The sequence below is a fragment of the Protopterus annectens genome, chromosome 11.part0 (assembly GCF_019279795.1).
Source record: "Protopterus annectens isolate FY-2018-M chromosome 11.part0, PAN1.0, whole genome shotgun sequence".
NCBI classification, from domain to species: Eukaryota; Metazoa; Chordata; order Ceratodontiformes; family Protopteridae; genus Protopterus; species Protopterus annectens.
In genome coordinates, this window is record NC_056745.1 from 130,663,958 (window position 1) to 130,682,385 (window position 18,428).

At 40.0% G+C, this 18,428-nt stretch overlaps 2 protein-coding genes across 5 annotated transcripts in view; one reads left to right on the top strand and one right to left on the bottom strand.

Annotated features, from left to right (window-relative positions):
* CACNA2D4 (calcium voltage-gated channel auxiliary subunit alpha2delta 4) overlaps nucleotides 1-18,428 on the bottom strand; it is a 2,573,275-nt gene that overhangs the window by 939,687 nt on the left and 1,615,160 nt on the right. The window lies entirely within an intron of this gene.
* LRTM2 (leucine rich repeats and transmembrane domains 2) overlaps nucleotides 15,858-18,428 on the top strand; it is a 281,826-nt gene continuing 279,255 nt past the window's right edge. The window contains exon 1 of the mRNA XM_044087509.1: nucleotides 15,858-16,381. The gene's annotated coding sequence lies outside the window, so the exon portion shown is untranslated. The remainder of the gene's footprint in view (nucleotides 16,382-18,428) is intronic.

Consider the following 18,428-nt stretch of genomic DNA (forward strand, 5'->3'; position numbering starts at 1 on the left):
CATACACCTAGGGCCAATTTAGAGTGTCCAATCCACCTACCACACAGAAAAAGAAAACTAAAAACTAGAAGTCATAATTTGGGTGGGGAGCAAACCTAACATGCATTTATTCGTAGGTGATAACTTTGAGATGGTTCAAAGAACATGCTTAGGATCTCTCAAAGTATTTCATCACTGGAGACACAAACACATTATTCCTCTCTGTGGGGTTCTCTTAACTCCCTTAGCTCGTTTAGCTGAATCAGTACAAACCACTTAGCAGGATTACACTCCCCCAGATTGGCATATAGAGTTCCTAAACGCTCTAATCAGATTGTGGTATATGTCCACCAATTAGTACATACCTTAGAGCGCACTCCCTGTGAGCCTTTTATTTCTGCAAAAAGAACACACTGACTGAAGCACTCAGAAAGAACAAACTCCCCTGACTGATTGGGAGCTGCTTATGTTTAGCAAAAGCTGCCTTTCATGATGATTGACTTAGGTATGCTTAATTTTTGGATTTTAATAGTTCTTTGACATCTAAATTCAAAAAGAAACAGGTGGTTTAATGGTCCTTAAGTTCTGATCTTCAAAATCAAGCTACATGAGTCTTAAATATCTTTCTAAAATTTAATTCATATTTTAGTTAAGGAGCTGATGAATTTTGTTTATATTTTAGTTAAGGATCTGATGAAGACCAGTTATGTGGATAAAAGTGCGAATCCTTTTGTTTTGCATGTTCATGAATGGTTATGATAAGAGAACTTATTTGCACACCTCCTTCATGTTTTTACTTTATTTGTGTGAGTGGTAACAGGGTCAACCCAAGATAGCATTAAACTAATGCACAAGCTGCAATAGCCATATTGGTTTTACTTTTGAAGGGAACTGATTTAAGGAAACGTTTTTTTAGCTAAGGCACCAGTCATAACAGCAGGAGCAAATTCAGAACAGCCATTTTGACCAATATGTCCTTGAGAAGAAAATTGAGTATCTGGGGATAAGCCATAGAGACATGGAGAGAGCAAGCAAATTCCATACAGACAGTAAGCAGAATTCAGAACAGCATCCTGAATCATTAAGTTTTAACACCACCATTATGTCCAAATGACACAACAGGAAAAGTTCATGAGCATAAGAAAAGAAATTATGTAAATGGGGAATGGCATAATGTTTTAAGGTGTTTATCTCACAGACGTGAGGTACAGGGTTTGATTCTCACCTCTGGTCAGTGTTTGGTTATTGGCTATTCTTGTAATAGTTTCCCTCTGGGATGCATGACCTATGAGGTCGTTAGCCTAGTATACAGCTATGAACCTATGAGAAGGATATATGAATTTCTCTGTTAGATAAGAATGGATCTGACTTTATTAATGAGAAAATAGTTCTGTTTTCATATGATAAAAGTACCAAATATTTTTATTTATTTATTTATATTTGTTGACTGGGAGTGTCCGACTGGACGTAGGTCCATTTTCAGCAGAGGCTCGGGGAGAAAAGCTCCACAGTTGAAATAAACAGACAGTAGTTACATTGGATTACATAGCAATTAACAAGTTACATAGCAATTACTTACAACATATTTACAGATGAAGAACATAGTACATCAGTAGATAACTAGAATCTTTATCTGTGAAGTATATAACAGACATTAACAAATGTTAAAATAAGAAGTTCCTGCTGTATAAGTACTAGGCTTATGAGCATCTGAGCTTGCTATAATCAAGGTAGTTAGTGGAGTGGAAAGATAGGTAGTGGTTGGATGGGGTGCGGTGATATTAGAGTGGGAGTTGCAAGGGCATAGCCAGCATGTTTTAAGGTGCGCTTTTAGTAAAGTTTTGAAGTGGGTGCATGATGGTACAGAGGTAATTGTGGGTGGGAGGGAGTTCCATAATTTGGCTATGGTGCAAGAGAATAGTGCTTCACCGGCAGAGTTATTGGCTTTAGTGATCTGCAAGTGATTTTTGTTGCTGGATCTTAGTGGTCTGGTGGTGTGATAGGGTTGGAGTAGATTCTGGAGGGATGGGACATTTAGTGGATGGTTTACTAGTTTGTGGGCGAGTGAGAGTTGATACCATTGAAGGAGGTGAGGGAGTTCAAGCCAGCCCAGTTCAGCAAGTGAGAGACAGTGGTGACTACGGTAGGATAGGCAGGTAGGATATATTTACAAGGTGGATACAGAAATTTACAAAAAAAAATCTAAGAAGGATATTGGTGAATGGCTGTTAAGGATCAAATTGACCTACTTAGAGAGGAGTCAAAGAGGGATGCCTGATGAGATATGCTCTTTATGTTTGCCGCACTGACAAATTTAATCAGAATCTTAAGACTTGCTAAAGAAAATGGGCCTGCAAAAGACAAGGATGGAAAGTGTTTGACAAGATTTATATTAATATGGACATTCTTTTTCTTGGGGGTAAAGCAAGCAAGTTAATATTTGGTTAAATAATGCCATAAACTTGGTTTGTCCCAATAAAGCTATTGTGAAAATATGAGACACTCTCTTTATGAAAAGAACATTCTTAGAAATATTTACTTTATGTTACAACACGTCATAGTTAAGATAAAGTTTAAGAATTTTGAATGTGCTGTCATGCGATATATATATATATATATATATATATATATATATATATATATATATATATATATATAATATATAGTGGGGGATGTCCCTTCAGAAGATCAAAAGTTCAAAAGACTGAAAATCAAAATATCAAAAATGGAATTATCAAAATATCAAAAATGGAATTTGCCCCTTCTCCACTCTTTTGTGATCTTGGAGTTGGTATATATAATTAGCAGGGGGTGCAGGGGGGCTTGCCTCTTGCATTAAAAATGTTTCTGCTATTTTGTGTTTTAGATATCTTGATTTTCAGTCTTTTGAACTTTTGATCTTCTGACATAGACCCATGTGTGTGGGTGAGCATGCACGCATGCATGTGTGCGTGTGTGCGTGTGCGTGTGTGCGTGTGTATGTGTGTGTGTGTGTGTGTGTGTGTGTGCTTGCGCGCGAGTACATGTTTGTTAGGGCAGCACAGTGCCACAACATGTGCTAGTATTAATACCTCACACAGCTCGAATCTCTTTTTTTCCAGGTTGAGCAGTCTACTATTTGTCCTCCCTGTTTTCTGCATGAGTTTTCTCTGGGGTCTACAGTTTTCTGTCACACCACAGACAAGCTATATGGATATATAACCAAGTGATGCTCCAAAATGCCCCTAGATTTGTGTACATTCTGTGTGTGTGCATCCTTTGATGGATTAGTGTCTTGCCCAGGATTAATTCATGTTTTTTGTGTGTGTGTGTGTGTGTGTGTGTGTGTGTGTGTGTGTGTGTGTGTGTGTGTGTGTGTGTGTGTGTGTGTCTTGTGTGTTTTGCTTGAAGGGATAGGTTCTAGCTGTCTGTGATCCTGAGCTAGATAGAGCTGTTTAAAAATATGTAAATCAAAACAGTAAAATATTGATAATCAGCTGCTAAAGCAATGAGCACAGTTCAAAAACTGGCTGCCTAATATTACTCTGTAATTCACAAATTAGATGTTGGAATTTATTTTAAATGTGGTATTTTGCAAGAGATGTGCAAACAATCTACATCCTCTAGCATGGGAAGCAGATCCCAGTAAATCCCTGCTACTCAGGTAAATTCTTACTTTAAAGACATACAACCTCAGAAATTAGCAACATACTTAAAATTTTGAATATTAATTTTATCCTCCCTACTGCTTACTGTTAACTGCCACCAGCACTTTTCTTCTCTTCATTCACAGGGTCTACTGGTCAGTTGACGCCTCCCTACCCCATCTTTGGAATGCATGCTAAACCTAGCCCAGCCCCTGCCGCTAACCCTACACATTTCCTTAAAAGATGCTGTCCAGAAATCTACCACTATTCAGACAAATTTGGGCTAGTGTTCCAGAGGATTTCCTTGCAGAGATCGAAAAGGAAATAGATTTCCTTTTGCAATCTTTCCCAAGTTAGATGTTTGCAGTTCTCAATGTTCTGAATGGTTGATGTGTTTAGTGCTGGTGTTTTCATTTCAGAATTTAAACATTTCGATATTTCATAATAAAATCATTTGTATACACATGCACACATACTTATATACATGGCAAGTAATCACTGGAATTCTCATTGGCAGTTATTCAACTGTGCATGAATAGCTAAATACCAGCCCCCCTGAAATCAAGCTGAATTTATGGAATACAGTGTTTTGGGGGACAAACCCCCTGCACCTCAGACCCCTGCCATCTCTGCTTGTGTGATGAATGTTTTTCCTTACTTACTCTGATGTCTTTTATGGTGGTGGTGTGAATATGGAGTTAGTGGGCAGTAATGGTGTGTGGATGTGAAACTGTACACCACTGGGGTAGGGGAAAGGTCCCCAGATAAACACATTTGTCATGTTTTTTCATCTGTTTTTCTCATGTATTCACAACTGTAATTTTAAACTCATGTCAGGCCTTTCTGTGATTCACGGAGTTCCTTTCCCCTTGCCCTTCCAATTTCTTTAAATTGTTATTAATGAAGAAAGCAAATAGCAATGATCCCAGAACCAGTGCTGGACTGGAATCACTGGCCAAATTGAAACCTATAAAAGGGCACGCCCATAACCCCAGCTTGATCCACATTTTAAGCTTTCTAGGAAAACAAATATGTTAAATTTGTTTAATATCCTCTTCTCACTTGGATAGCATGCTCCACTCATTTTTGAGTGGACTAAAAACAACTTGCCCAAGTTTTCTCAGCTCTTGTGTGATGTACAATATTGTCAGTGATGATCACTTGACATCATCCTCAGGACGGCAAGGTGTAGTCCTGGATATGCATGTTTTCCTACTAGCGTACATGCCTTGCTGTTAAATAAGTAAATTTGGTTGGACACTTAGGTTTGAGGAGTAATCTGTTTACTTCTCCTTAGCCATGAGTCTCATGTCTGTGGATACCTAGTCTCACTAGATTTACTAGTCTAAATACCAGCTGACCAAAAAAGAGTAAAACACAATCCTTAATTAATAACTCAGATGTAGACTTATTTTGAGAGGCTGAGAGACTGGGACTTTTGTATAAATTGATACTTTTTCATTTCTTTACACAAGATTGTTTTGAGCCTTTTTCTGCCCCCTAATATCTGTTATTTGCCTGGCCTTGTATCAGCTAATCATGCTAATTCCTTCCCTTAATGACAAATATCAGTGATAGCATAGCCATCATCCAGACAGCCATAAGGAGTTTATTTTTCTGCCCTAACTCCAGCTCCAACAGTTGATATGCATGCTCACAAATTTGAAGGGGCCTGTTATACCTTCCCTTGTGTATATTTGTGTGGGTACCTGTGCTTATATGTGTGCAAATATGTAAGTGTGTGTGTGTGTGTGTGTGTGTGTGTGTGTGTGTGTATGCATGTATATGTGTACATGTGTGTGTGTTCTCATTGGGAGCATGTATGTATGTGCTCATATTTGTACATATGTGTGTATATGCATGTGTGTGTGTTTGTGTGTGTGCATGGATGCATGCATGTGTGCATATGCATGTGTGTGTGTGTGTCTGTCTGTATACACATATGTGTGTGTGTGTGTGTGTATGTGTGTGTGAGGGCAAGCAAGCCTGTGACCCCTACACAGGTAATGGGAAGGTTATAATGTAAATATGGCTTAACAGGGCCATTTGCGTGTTGCCAGCCCGTGCGCTACATGTCATACAGCTCTTCAATCTCTCGTTGTAGAAGCTGACAGCATTGCAATAGCCCAGACCACATCTTACTCCCCCAAGGTGAGCCATCATCTGCCTGTCACCCCCTACCCTCCCCACTGGTTCTTCCAGCACTTGCTTCACCAATCAGTCCCAGACCATCTGCGTCGCAGTCAGGGATTTATCCCACTGCACTATGGGGTTAACATATCTTCACTCAACGTTTCAGTCTTTGCACAGACTAGGAAATACCCAGTATGTGAAAAGTAAGATTTACAGTAAAGGGATAGAAAATATCAGCACACTGACCAAACTAATTTAATGTTTAATAGATATTGTAAGAGTTCAAGAACAAATAACATATGCAGATGTTACTTTTATCTGAGTCATTGCTAGCTTGATAATATACTTTGTGTTATAGCGATAATGCATATCATCCCTCTAATGGGCTTTCAACTATGTTATAAACCAATGTGTTATGCACTGTTAATAATTTTTATTGGAGACAGACAGGTGGGTAAGAAAAAGGCTTTCATTGTTTCCCATAATACCCCCTAGTAATATAATTAAACTCAAAACAAGGAACTAAAATCTTTAAAAATCTTTAATAATTAGAAGTGCAGCTGACAGTATGGAATTCTTTAGTCAAATCAAAAGAGAGCAGAACAACAGGAATCTATCTTCCTAAAAATGGTCTTTCCGGTGTCCAGACTGTCCACTTAAACTTCATGGTGCATGTGAGCCCATCTGCAGGTTTCAGGGTCTTTATGCCACTTTTGTGGCATGGCAAACCCTCCTTGATTTACTTACCGGTGCTGCTTCTGCTATTTTTCCACTGTCATTACAGAGACTTTCCTTGGATGATATGACACGGGATGGTCTGCCATGTCAATGTTTTGTTTTAGCTATCGGCATCAGTAAGACTGCCTAAGCAAATATTTATTAAAACAATAATGTGGTGAATAGTTTAATTCCCACAACATATTCTTTAGAATCTCATTTATAGAAGAAGTTTGAAAGGTGTAGTGGACAGCACACCCAAGTACCTTTCACACTAGACACTGTGAAAAGGTTACTCAAGGCATGTAACTGGGTCAGTTACACCTTCTTATGAGGCATCCGCTGCCACGGTTACAGGGAGGTAGAGTGAAGACTGTCACCTGCTTCCCATGCAAAGAACAGAAAGATGTGATTTCCACTGTAAATGCCTCTATTTACAGAGTACAGATAAGCATCAGAAAGAACGTTGGCAAAGAAATGAGGTCAGAATATGCTGTGCAAATACAGACACTGACAGTGTGAACACAAAGCTAACAGGGTCTATAAATATATACAAGTGTTGCAGCTGCTGTTTAATGGCTGTGCCTTTATAAAGGTGGTTAACAGACATTCACGCATTCATTAATCATTGCAGGTGAATCCACTGCTGAACCCTCGTGCCAGATCTTAGTGAACTTCTTACCGCCGTGTACTAGTGGTATCTTATTAAAGAACGTGGCACCTCCAAATCACCCTGTACTATGAATACCGCATAGCCGAACCTTTTACCCCAACTCTAAAACAAGGCAAAGCTCTCAACTCACACTGGCATTCTTGACAACAGACAACTATAGGTCTGACAGTCGCACAACTCATTAACCCAGCAGGCTACTTGCCCCAACAAACGAAGAGCTCTCACTCAGATTCAACACCATCTTACAATTTGCTAATTCTTTTGGTACAGAGGCAGTGGTGCTGACTAGGATGCAGGAGACAGGGGTTCAAGTACCAGACTCAGCATCTGAGAAGTGATCTGGAAGGAGTAGGACTGAGTGGCCAGTGACCAGGGTTCTTATTTCACACAAAATTGGTAGGTCATCTGCTCCTCTGGTGGAAAACAGAAGGCTACTTCTGGGTGTATAAATTGCTTGCTGAGCCTATGCAAAGACAGCATGCTCTAAGATGGAAGTCAGGGCACAAAGGTGACAATGAGGCCAGTGACTGCATGTACTGTGTACTCAACATGCAGGAGCAACCTATGAAGTGGGAGTAAAAACATTCAGTCCTTGACATTGACAGATGACATCCACAGGCCGTTCAGCATTCACCTCCTGCTATACCACCAATAAAGCCTTGTTACTAGTAGGCTAATCAACTCTGCCAATGAAGGATCCCTGTTTGGGTAATATGGAGAACTACAGTAGGTAGGATTGGGGGTGAATTGGTCAGTTGAGCACTAGGGATGGTGGATGGTCATGCTAGTGGTTGTTTCCCTACTGTACCTTTATGTCAGGATAGCACAGGCCATTGACATAATAGTTAACCTCATCCAGATAACACTAATGTCTCCCCACCCTGTCATAAGAATATACTCATCCCAACACACTTTTATCACAAAACACTGTATTCTATTTACCAGATTCAATTGTTATCACTTCATATCAACTGCTTTTTAACCCAACATATTGTCCCCCAACCATTCCCCACATATGGCACACTATTTTCACTCCAGTGCTTTACAGCTATGAATACACCAAGTTAAATATATCACCATAAATTAAACCTAGTAACTGTACCTCTCCAAGATACTTTTTCCCTCTCAAGTGCAGGAAAACCATCTTGTACCTGTATACCAGTCAGTCTGTTTTCACAGGCATTTTCACTTAATGCAGTACAACCTCATACATCGGTATAGGAGTCCTTTGTCTTAGTACATCACACTCCAGTAATTCCCCCATGCCATATTCTACATGCTACCACAGATCCTTAATTCATCCAAACCATTTAGTTTCTGCATCATTTACATCCCTTTCGAACCATCCTATTTCCTTGTTTTGCCTTGTCGCAGCATACATACCATACCTTTCAACCTCTTAGTGCAAAAAATCTGGACAGAGCCTAAAATAATGGGGGGAAAAAGTCCCAAAATGGGGATAACTTTTAAATATTGCTCTTATGAACTTACATAGCTGCTAGAAGAACAGAATTGATGTTAGCATGCATTTTCTGAAGGATTTGAAGTCAAACTCAAATGTATATCATTTGTAGTGACTTCAATTCTCAGTAATTTGCCAGAAAAACACATTTTGTGAGGAACAGGCTAAAAATATGAAGCTAAAATCTGGACATCCTGCGAAAATCTGGACAGTTGGGAGGTATGATGCACACACCAATGTCTTATGGTATAATTTTCACAATTAAGTAGCCATATAACCATCTGTCACATCTATTCCTTTATTCCAGTGCAAAGCAGGCTTTCCACCTCAGTACAAGCAATTGTCTTCTTACATTAAATAAAAACAGTGGTGCTTTCAAAGGGAATTGTTTCAAATAATGAACTCACATAATTTGTAAGTATAACTAGATATGAGCATGAGTTACACTAATGCATGATGCATTACAATATGAGTCATTCTTCCCCAGTCTCTTTCCTCTAGACAATTAGAAACTAAAACATGATCCGCCTTTGGCTTCAGTAAATAATGAAGACAAACTCTAAGATGTATTCTTTAAAATTTAAGGCAACATATGAGCAATAAAACATTAAATGGAAAACTCAAGATTCCAGAATACCATAGTAATTGCTCAGGACTTCTCTTCTTGCAGTTTCTTTTTAAGTAAGTGTTCTTGTGTGGGCAGTAACACATTGCTGATTTTAGCATTTTCCCATTTATGAAACAAAACTTGACAAATACTTTGCCATTATAAGAGTCCAAAATAATAATATCAACAGTGGTACACACCAGGGTAGTCTGACATCCCTCCTCATAAACCTGGAAGCATCCTCTGTAACTTTCAAACAGACCGTGGACATTAAGGTGAGGGGATACTGAAATTTAGAATTGTGCCCCAGGACATCAAGGCTGAGGTCATTCTTTGGGAACATCTCTTGTTTCCATTCCTTCTTGATCTTGTTCAGCATCTGTCCGAACTAATAAACGCATCCATCCTTGCAGCAACATAGGTATTTACACTATAATTATTCTTGGTAGGACACTGGTGAATCTTTCATTATTTACCATCAAGCTTTGTGGACTGTAATACAATTTCCCATGCAAAATCAAAACTACTGCTTTAGGTATTTCTTGCAGGAGTAGGCTAGACCCTGGTTGGGGCATGACTTGTGATAAGCTACAGCAAATTGTCATTTGTGTCTAACACAAAAAGATAATTTGCAACTGAAGATGTTAAAGTCAAGTAACTTAATTTGTGCACCCCCTACCAGCACTGATGTCTAGACAAATGAGGTTGATAAAAGTTACAATCTGAAAGTGGAAGTTACTGGACTGTTCTAACATCTTCTGTGGGTTTAAGCTTTAGTACCAACAAAGGACTTATCTGTGCAACATGCATGGTATAACACAATTGTTCTTCCCTTCATGTAACATTACAAAATCCACTTGACATACAATCTTTTTCATGGTCCTGATTGTCAGCTTTAGCACAATATGGCAGCACCTAGGATTTGTTAATACTGTCTTTTGGCTTTTCCCGGTTAGGGGTCGCCACAGCGGAAATCCGGTCCGCTAATGATTGGCAGTAGAGTTTTATGTGCTGGCTTGCCGGGCCTAACGCACAACCTTCAGCGAAGGAACGCCCATTCACGCATGTCGACACACAGAAGATGCTCTAACTGAGAATCGAACGTGCAACGTCTAACTGTGAGGCGACAACGCTACCGCAGCACCACCAGACCATAAAAACAATACTAGGCAAACAATCACAGAAACTGTAAGATACCTGTAAACCATATGTGAGTGTCTAAATGCATTTTGACCTGCACTTCCTTTTCCTGCATTCACATATATCTCTAGCTGAGTAGGTTACTATCCTGATGTCAGTCCACATCTTCACTTTAACAATGCCCAACCCCCTTACTCCAGTTCCATACTGTACCGTATTCGTGTGTGACTCTGTCACTCTTCTATCCTGGCCAGTAATCTCCCATGGCTGCATAAAACCCCAGACTTTAGAATCTTCATGTGTTTATACATGCAACAATGTATGCCAGTACAGGCCTTGATCTGCAGAGTCAGGTTTTTACTCTACATATATTCTGTTCTATTACTGAACAGAAGTCACCTTCTATATAACAGTCCTCAACCATTTTAACACTACCTCTCAACTTACATAATATCTTTTTTTACTGGCTGCGAGGTCTTCCCAGCTATACCAACCTTGCAGTTAACTAATGCCTTCTAACTTCTATGTGTATACCACCTTATCTTCCCATTCTTCCCTTCTACTCAGCTTCTTGAAATGTCACATATAAGACATTTGGTCAGCCACAATCCTGTTCTTTCCTTGCTAAATATTCCTTTCCTTACCTATATAACTTCCCAGTGCCTCTATACCCTGCCCTTTAGAAGTAATACTTTTTTCTGGGATCACTATTCCCTACTTATGGTCATTCATAGTCCATATATCAGGGACAAACCTTATGTACTCTTCGTTTTCTGCCATCACTGTCTGAAGTCAGACAGCTTTAATTTCCTGTATTCTTGCTTTCTAGACACTCACCTCTCCATGTTTTCCTACTCCTATGTAAACCCTTTCTTGTACCAATCTAAATATGTCACTATGAGTGGCTCAACATGTTGTCTAAAAAGTCTACTAGATTAGCACCCCTACCCATCTCCAAATAAATAAATGAATGGATGTATGAATGAGTAAACAACCAAATAATGTGCCTTGTCTTGTCTTGGACTTTCAGGATTCATTACTGCTATTGTTACTGCACAATCCATACTGACGGTGAACATTGGGAAAGCTATGAAAATCATCTTAATGCCATGATCGCTCACTTTTCCTCATCTGCTCAAAGCTCTGTAGTACAAAACAAAAGCACCTCTGTAGTACTTCTGTGATTGCATCTCTGTGACTCATCCTGTAGGCTCACCACTGTGGATTGCATCTCACTATGGTTATCTGTGCAGGTGCATCCTGTAGGTTCACCATTGTGGATTGCATCTCACTATGGTTATCTGTGCAGGTGCATCCTGTAGGTTCACCATTGTGGATTGCATCTCACTATGGTTATCTGTGCAGGTGCATCCTGTAGGTTCACCATTGTGGATTGCATCTCACTATGGTCATCTGTGCAGGTGCATCCTGTAGGTTCACCATTGTGGATTGCATCTCACTATGGTCATCTGTGCAGGTGCATCCTGTAGGTTCACCATTGTGGATTGCATCTCATTATGGTTATCTGTGCAGGTGCATCCTATAGGTTCACCATTGTGGACTGCATCTCACTGCGGTTATCTGTGCAGGTGCATCCTGTAGGTTCACCATTGTGGATTGCATCTCACTATGGTCATCTGTGCAGGTGCATCCTGTAGGTTCACCATTGTGGATTGCATCTCACTATGGTTATCTGTGCAGGTGCATCCTATAGGTTCACCATTGTGGAGTGCATCTCACTGCGGTTATCTGTGCAGGTGCACAATGTTGTGAAGCTTGTTCTTCTCAACCAATTTCCCAGAAAGCTTCCCACCTTCCCTTATGTCCTACTTCACATGCTCTACTTTTTCTGCTAGTTTCTCCCTTTCACCTCTTTTAATTTGACTCAGATTCTCCTCTGAACCATTTGCCTCTTCCTTTGCTCCAGACATGTTTCCTGTTTCTCACATTCCTTGACACTATGCCTTGCAGTATTCCCTGCCTCTTGTGTTTGTTCTTCTTGTCCAGTATATTCCATCCATCATGTTGTGCCCCAGTTTTGCTACCTACTGTATGCTTATTTGTAGGTTATGTAACCGCTTGGAATCCACTCTCCACTGACCTCTCGTTTAGCCATCTATCCTGTCTCGTAGTACGCAGTTGTTCACTCTTATCCTTCCTGCTCACCACAGCTATCCACTTTGGCGACTACCAACCTGTTTAAATCTGCTCTTTTATTTCACGTATTCACTGGTTTGTGTCATTATAGTTTCTTTTGCCTGTCTCACTTTTTTCATTGCACACCCCTGCTTTGGGTAATTCAGACGTACCAATGCTGTGACTTGCTTACTGGAGTTTTACACAAAAACTGAAGCAAAGATTGTAAATGCAGAGAATAACTGCTTGGATCATCTAGTCTTCCATCTTCCTTATTGTTTGGAGAAGTTGCAGATCCTATATGGTCAAGCGTTTATTTTTTTTCTGACCCTCTCACCAATTGCCCTATTTGTCACAAATACATTTTTGAATTCTGTCATAATTTTTAACCCTACTACATCTTCAAGAGCATGTTTACAACCCTCCACCATATTTTCTGTGAAAAAACTATTCCTTGTATCTCCCTTCAGTTTTCACTTTGTGTGCTACAAGTCTTGCCTAAACTACTCTTTTACTTCCCTTTACTGGATTCCATTTTTGTAATAACCTGGATTTGGTTTACTGTTTTTATCCTGAATATCTCACTCTTTTTTTCCCTCTGGCTTTCTCTCTCCTGACTTCTGGTCCCTTGTATATAGGGTATTCCTGACCTGTTAAATAATAATATTTCTGCCTTTGTTTCAGTTGACCCCACTAGTCTTCCAAACATATGCTTACAGCTCCATTCTCAGCTGTTAAACAGGAGACGTCTGCATGCACCAATACTTACAAGCATCCATGAGACTGCAAGGGGTACCTCAGTGTGACACCTCTTACAAACTAACATTGTATCTTCATTCTGCCTTACCCACTTATATACAGTCCTGCCTGTTGACTTCTTTCTGGCTCTCTGCTTTACTGGGTTAGTCTTTATTGATTTGCCCCTCACCTTTCTTTGCTATCATGTATAGATGAAACTTTGGCAGCAGTTTAGAAGTCAGTAGGATGGATTGATGCCAGACTCATGACAAAAGAGCTGAAAGACACTTTTTTATTAGCAAAGTGGACTAATAGAGCTTTGAAAAAAACTCGTGCATCTCACTAAACATCTTTAAAATTCACAGCTACTGGAGGATCTCTACTAATTTTGAAATCCAGCATTAGCAGCTGGATTTGTGGTATAGGGATGAAGCTTAGCTGATTTACAGTCACCTCACAAATAACAGGTGGGGAGAGCTGAGAGTGAGTAGCTGATGTTAGCTCACCCATTTAAGAGCAAAGGAGTTGGCCTAATTCACTTTCTATACTGATTACAAGTGAACCCCTGAGAAAGTATAGCATCACAAAGAACCAGATTGTGGGCAGTGGCTAGCTAAAGCATCCACTAACACTGCAGTCAGACGTAGGAGCATTCACAGGCACATACAAGTATTGTCTGTGCAGTATTGCAGTCTCACTTTGGTTATGTGCACATCCTGGCCGCTAGGATGCAGAGTAAAGCTCAGGATATCATGCTTTTGATGAGTACATGAGTAATAGTTTACCTGTGATTATCCATCACCTCAGCCATAGAGGAATACATGAGTAATAGTTTACCTGTGATTATCCATCACCTCAGCCATAGAGGAATACATGAGTAATAGTTTACCTGTGATTATCCATCACCTCAGCCATAGAGGAATGAATGAGAAATCAGCAGTGGGGTGGGTTTGATGGTCAGCAGCTATGAGGAGCAATAAGAAAAGAAATGTGAAAAAGAGTTGCCCTTAAAACCTGCTGTTTGTCACCTGTTGTACTTAACAAGCAGACTGTCTTTGTGTTCCACCTTGGCAGTCTGACTTGCTGCCAAGAATTTACTGTCCTGAACCCTTTCATTTCAGCATATCTACTCGTGTGCAACTCAGCCATGTTACTCCAGAACATCACATGCCACTTAGCTCAAGCTTCAGCCTCATATCAGTACATACTACTAATAATACCTATGTGTTAACCATGTAGGGCCGCAGGACATAAAGCAATGACTAGGCTACTGAATTAACATCTCTAACTATCTCCAAAGAAGGAATGAAGGTAAAAAAATAGATGAAAGGTCATGCAGCAGGGAAAGAGGGCTGTGGGAATTAAACCCTGCAACATAAGAATGCTGCTCACAATCTTAACTTCTGCAGCAGCTGCTATACATAAAGTGTGCATTATGTTGTACCCCCAGAGCTCAGTGCCTTAATACAGATACTTGTCCTTGTAGTGTTTTCTCCCCGCATACCATCCAGTCATTTTATAATAGATTACTCTGTAGTTACCTCCTTGGGGTATAGTGCTTTCTCTACTGCTGTGTATCACATCTCTTCATCCTGTAAATAATTCTATTTACTACAATACAGCAGATTCCCACACAATAAGTTCTCAGTGCTAAGCTGACTTAACAAACCCTTTGTTCATTCCTAGAATTCCAGGAGGTTGCAGCCCTCATTTCAGCTGGTATTCCTGTTTATCAGTCTGGTACTTCACATATCCCTTGTTACTGTCCAAATCTGCCAATCCAGAGTCAGAAAACACACATTTCTTCCATTAGTTGGCATTATAGGCACCACCTCCACAGTACACTGTAATCCACCATCCCAGCAGACATCAGCATTACCCCAATAATGCTCCTTACCCTAGTATATATTTGCCTGAGATGTCCTCATTGCCAATGTCTATGTCCAGAGACATAACAATACCATAGTATATCACTGGCAGCCCCCCTCCAATATCATCTAATGCTGCAATCCCAGTATATCACACTTAGACATCCACCCACTCCCAGTAAAATGCATTACAATATCTTCAGCCTTGCATCCCAGCCATTCATCTCTGGATATTTCACATTGCCCTAAATGAGAAATCCTTCACATTCTTCACCTTATTTCCCCTGGCCTTTAAAAGCCTATCAATAAAAACAGTGTATGTCCCATAAGCTCATTTCGCAGTTAAACTGATTCACATATCTGTTTACATTTGTCACAAGGGGCTTTGTGACTTTGAGCTCTGCTTTTCTTATTCACCTTTTGCTTTCACAGGCCTGTGGTAAGTGCTCCCACGACTTAGTTAATGCTATGTCAGCCAAGCTACCTGGCAGGACAAGCTAGCAGTAACAGCAACAGATGTTTCTGCATGAAGATAAGCATTCATAGTATTCAGGATTCCAGCTGGGAAAGGACAGGGTGACAGAGCATGTAAGAAAAGAACAAGACTACAAAGCTGTGAAGTTAAGAATTAGGGAAGTAAAAAAGGTGTAGCAACAGTACAGGGAAAGAAAAAGAGATGAAATGAAAAGAAAGGGAGAGAGAAAAAGGGTATGGGAGGAGCGAGACAGAAAGCTGGAAAAAAGACAAGGGGAGGGAGTAAAATCAGAAAGAGAGAGAGAGAGAAAGGAACAACCTTTCAGGAGGAGGGGGTGGGGGTCCTCCTCTGCAAAGGCAAACGATCCAGACACATGCATACACACCCACACACACACACATACACACACACACACACACTCAGTCATAATGTAACAATGAAGGCCAAGACACCGTGATAACTGATGGAGAAATAAAACGTGAGAGACAACAGAATCAATTGAAATCATCTCTGCTCACAGCAGAAAAAGAGAGTAAGGAACCAAGCAGAGAGAAAATGAGCAGACAGACAAACAGACAGATGGAGACACACAAAAATAACTAGACGAATGTACACGCTGTGGAGGCACAACCCTTTTATTAATCCTGATGGGGAAGGTTTCAGGCACAGCACTGAGAGTGAGTTGCTCTGCTTGTGAAGTCAAAAGAAAAAGAATTTTCGTTTGGGAGGTAAAGTTGAGGAAAAAAAAGACAGGCAATCGTTAAACCAAAAGTGTTGGCTTATAGAAAGGGAAAGATGTCGGCAGCCAAGGCGCAGTGCCTGATAAGGTGAGCATCAGCATCTTATGTTAATTGTTAAAAGCTAATGACAAGTCGTATAAAATCATGCATGATGATAGATTCGTGCAGCTGAAAGTATCACTTAAGCTATGAATGTATCTTGTTAAATCCATTCAATCTTTCCTGTTTGTCTGAGCAGGACACTTGCCTAAAACCAGGACAGAAATGAAAATGATAAAAAAAAAAAAAACAAACAAAAGGACAAGCATTGCTACTTTTCTGACTGCATATTCAGTGTTTGTGTGTGTGTGTTGTTTATATGTGTGTGTGCGTGTTGTGTTTATATACGTGTGTGTGTGTTGTATATATGTGTGTGTGTGTTGTGTTTATATATGTGTGTGTGTGAGTGTGCGTGTGTGTGTGTGTGTGGGGACGCGTACAGGCATGTACACATCTGTGGCACCTGTTTTAGGAAGCTTGGTTTGAATCACAAGTACTAGTGATATTAAAAGTCTTTACTCAGTCTTAGTTGACACTGAGTCAGAGAAGGTTAATGCATGGCATGTATGACATGTTTCTCTCACTTGTAAAAACTAGATTTGTGCTTCTAATAGCTACTGAAAGACCAATAGATATCTGGTAATAAAACTAGACAAAGCATCATCTGTTGGAGGAATTTTCCCACAAATGACTTAGTGATTTCTAAAATAGAGCATTTTAACCACATAAGAAGATGCCCAAATGACAGCTGATATTATCTTTTTGTTTTTATGTTTCAACCTAAGAATAGGGTAATTCTCCAAATCACTTCAGCCCTGCAATGTATTACTACAGCTACACATTGGCTTCATAAACAAAATAAGTGCAAAAAGCTTTCAGCAATGTTCAGAAATGCCCTTCCTACCAATCATGAATTGTTTATGTGCCCCCATTTAAAGGTCTTCTCACACCTATCAGGCAACATGGTGCTCATGCCTGTGGTGCAACAGTGCATTTCATATTCATGGTTCCTTACTTCCTCCTATTGTATGACTCCTTCCTGTTTCAGTACCCGAGTATGATGGATATCACCTGTACCATGCTATGGTCACCTTCTGCTTTGGGAGCCATTCTTTATAGCACCATGACTTTTGCCATGAGCTTAAAAGGATGAATACAAAGGTCATTTGTCTGAAATATGTCTCTTCAACATATATACAAAGGGTCACCCTTTTAGTAGGATATAGATGATTTCTACAGTTATTTTTTTCTCCTCTCCCCACTTCCTGGATGTTATGAGTGAACTAGGGAAATGAGGTTGTGCTTACAAATGCATGATGGTGGTCTGAAGTCACTACCATTCCATTCCTCTGCAAAGCCTTTTGAAAGCAGTCACTCACTCATGCAGTCAGCAGCACTTCGGCAAAAACAAAATTCTCCTTGTTTAACCGAAAGCAGGCACTTTGGGGATGCAAATATTTTTACCAGCAGGATAAGAATACTCAGGCTCATTGCTGAATCCTAACTGCCACCATTAACATTTATCCCCAGTGTGGTAAAAGGCCAGTGTCGTATGTTTTCTTGTATTCTTTTATTGAGTCTCTTTGCCTTATTTTGTGCCTTTCTGTTTGATCTGTAAGACCTTTAAATCTTATAACTCTACCTATGGACTGCTTCCATGCCATCATGACAGAGATATTTAGCTTTCAATCAACACAATGCCTAAGAACATTGCCAACCTTCAGGTTTGGAGCAGAGAACAATCAGTGTTTAGCTTGATTTTGTCACGCCCCCACCCTTGCAATCATAGCAACATAATAATGCATGTATGGATGCAACAATGCATTTTTGGTGGCATGGATCTAGTTGCCAAGTATACAAGTTAGTGTGCAACGGTTTGCAACAACCTAGATCTATGGTTCAACACCACTGTACTTGTAATGGCCCATCAGATCTCTTGTTTACAGCTTTAATAAGGACTGAGGTAACTCTGTATAACAGTCGATAGCATGCAGGTTAAATGGTCACTGTTCTGCACTGGTTCGATTAGCATCAAATCCATCATGGGGACTACCACCATATAATGCATTCTATATGCACTTGGCAAACAAATTAG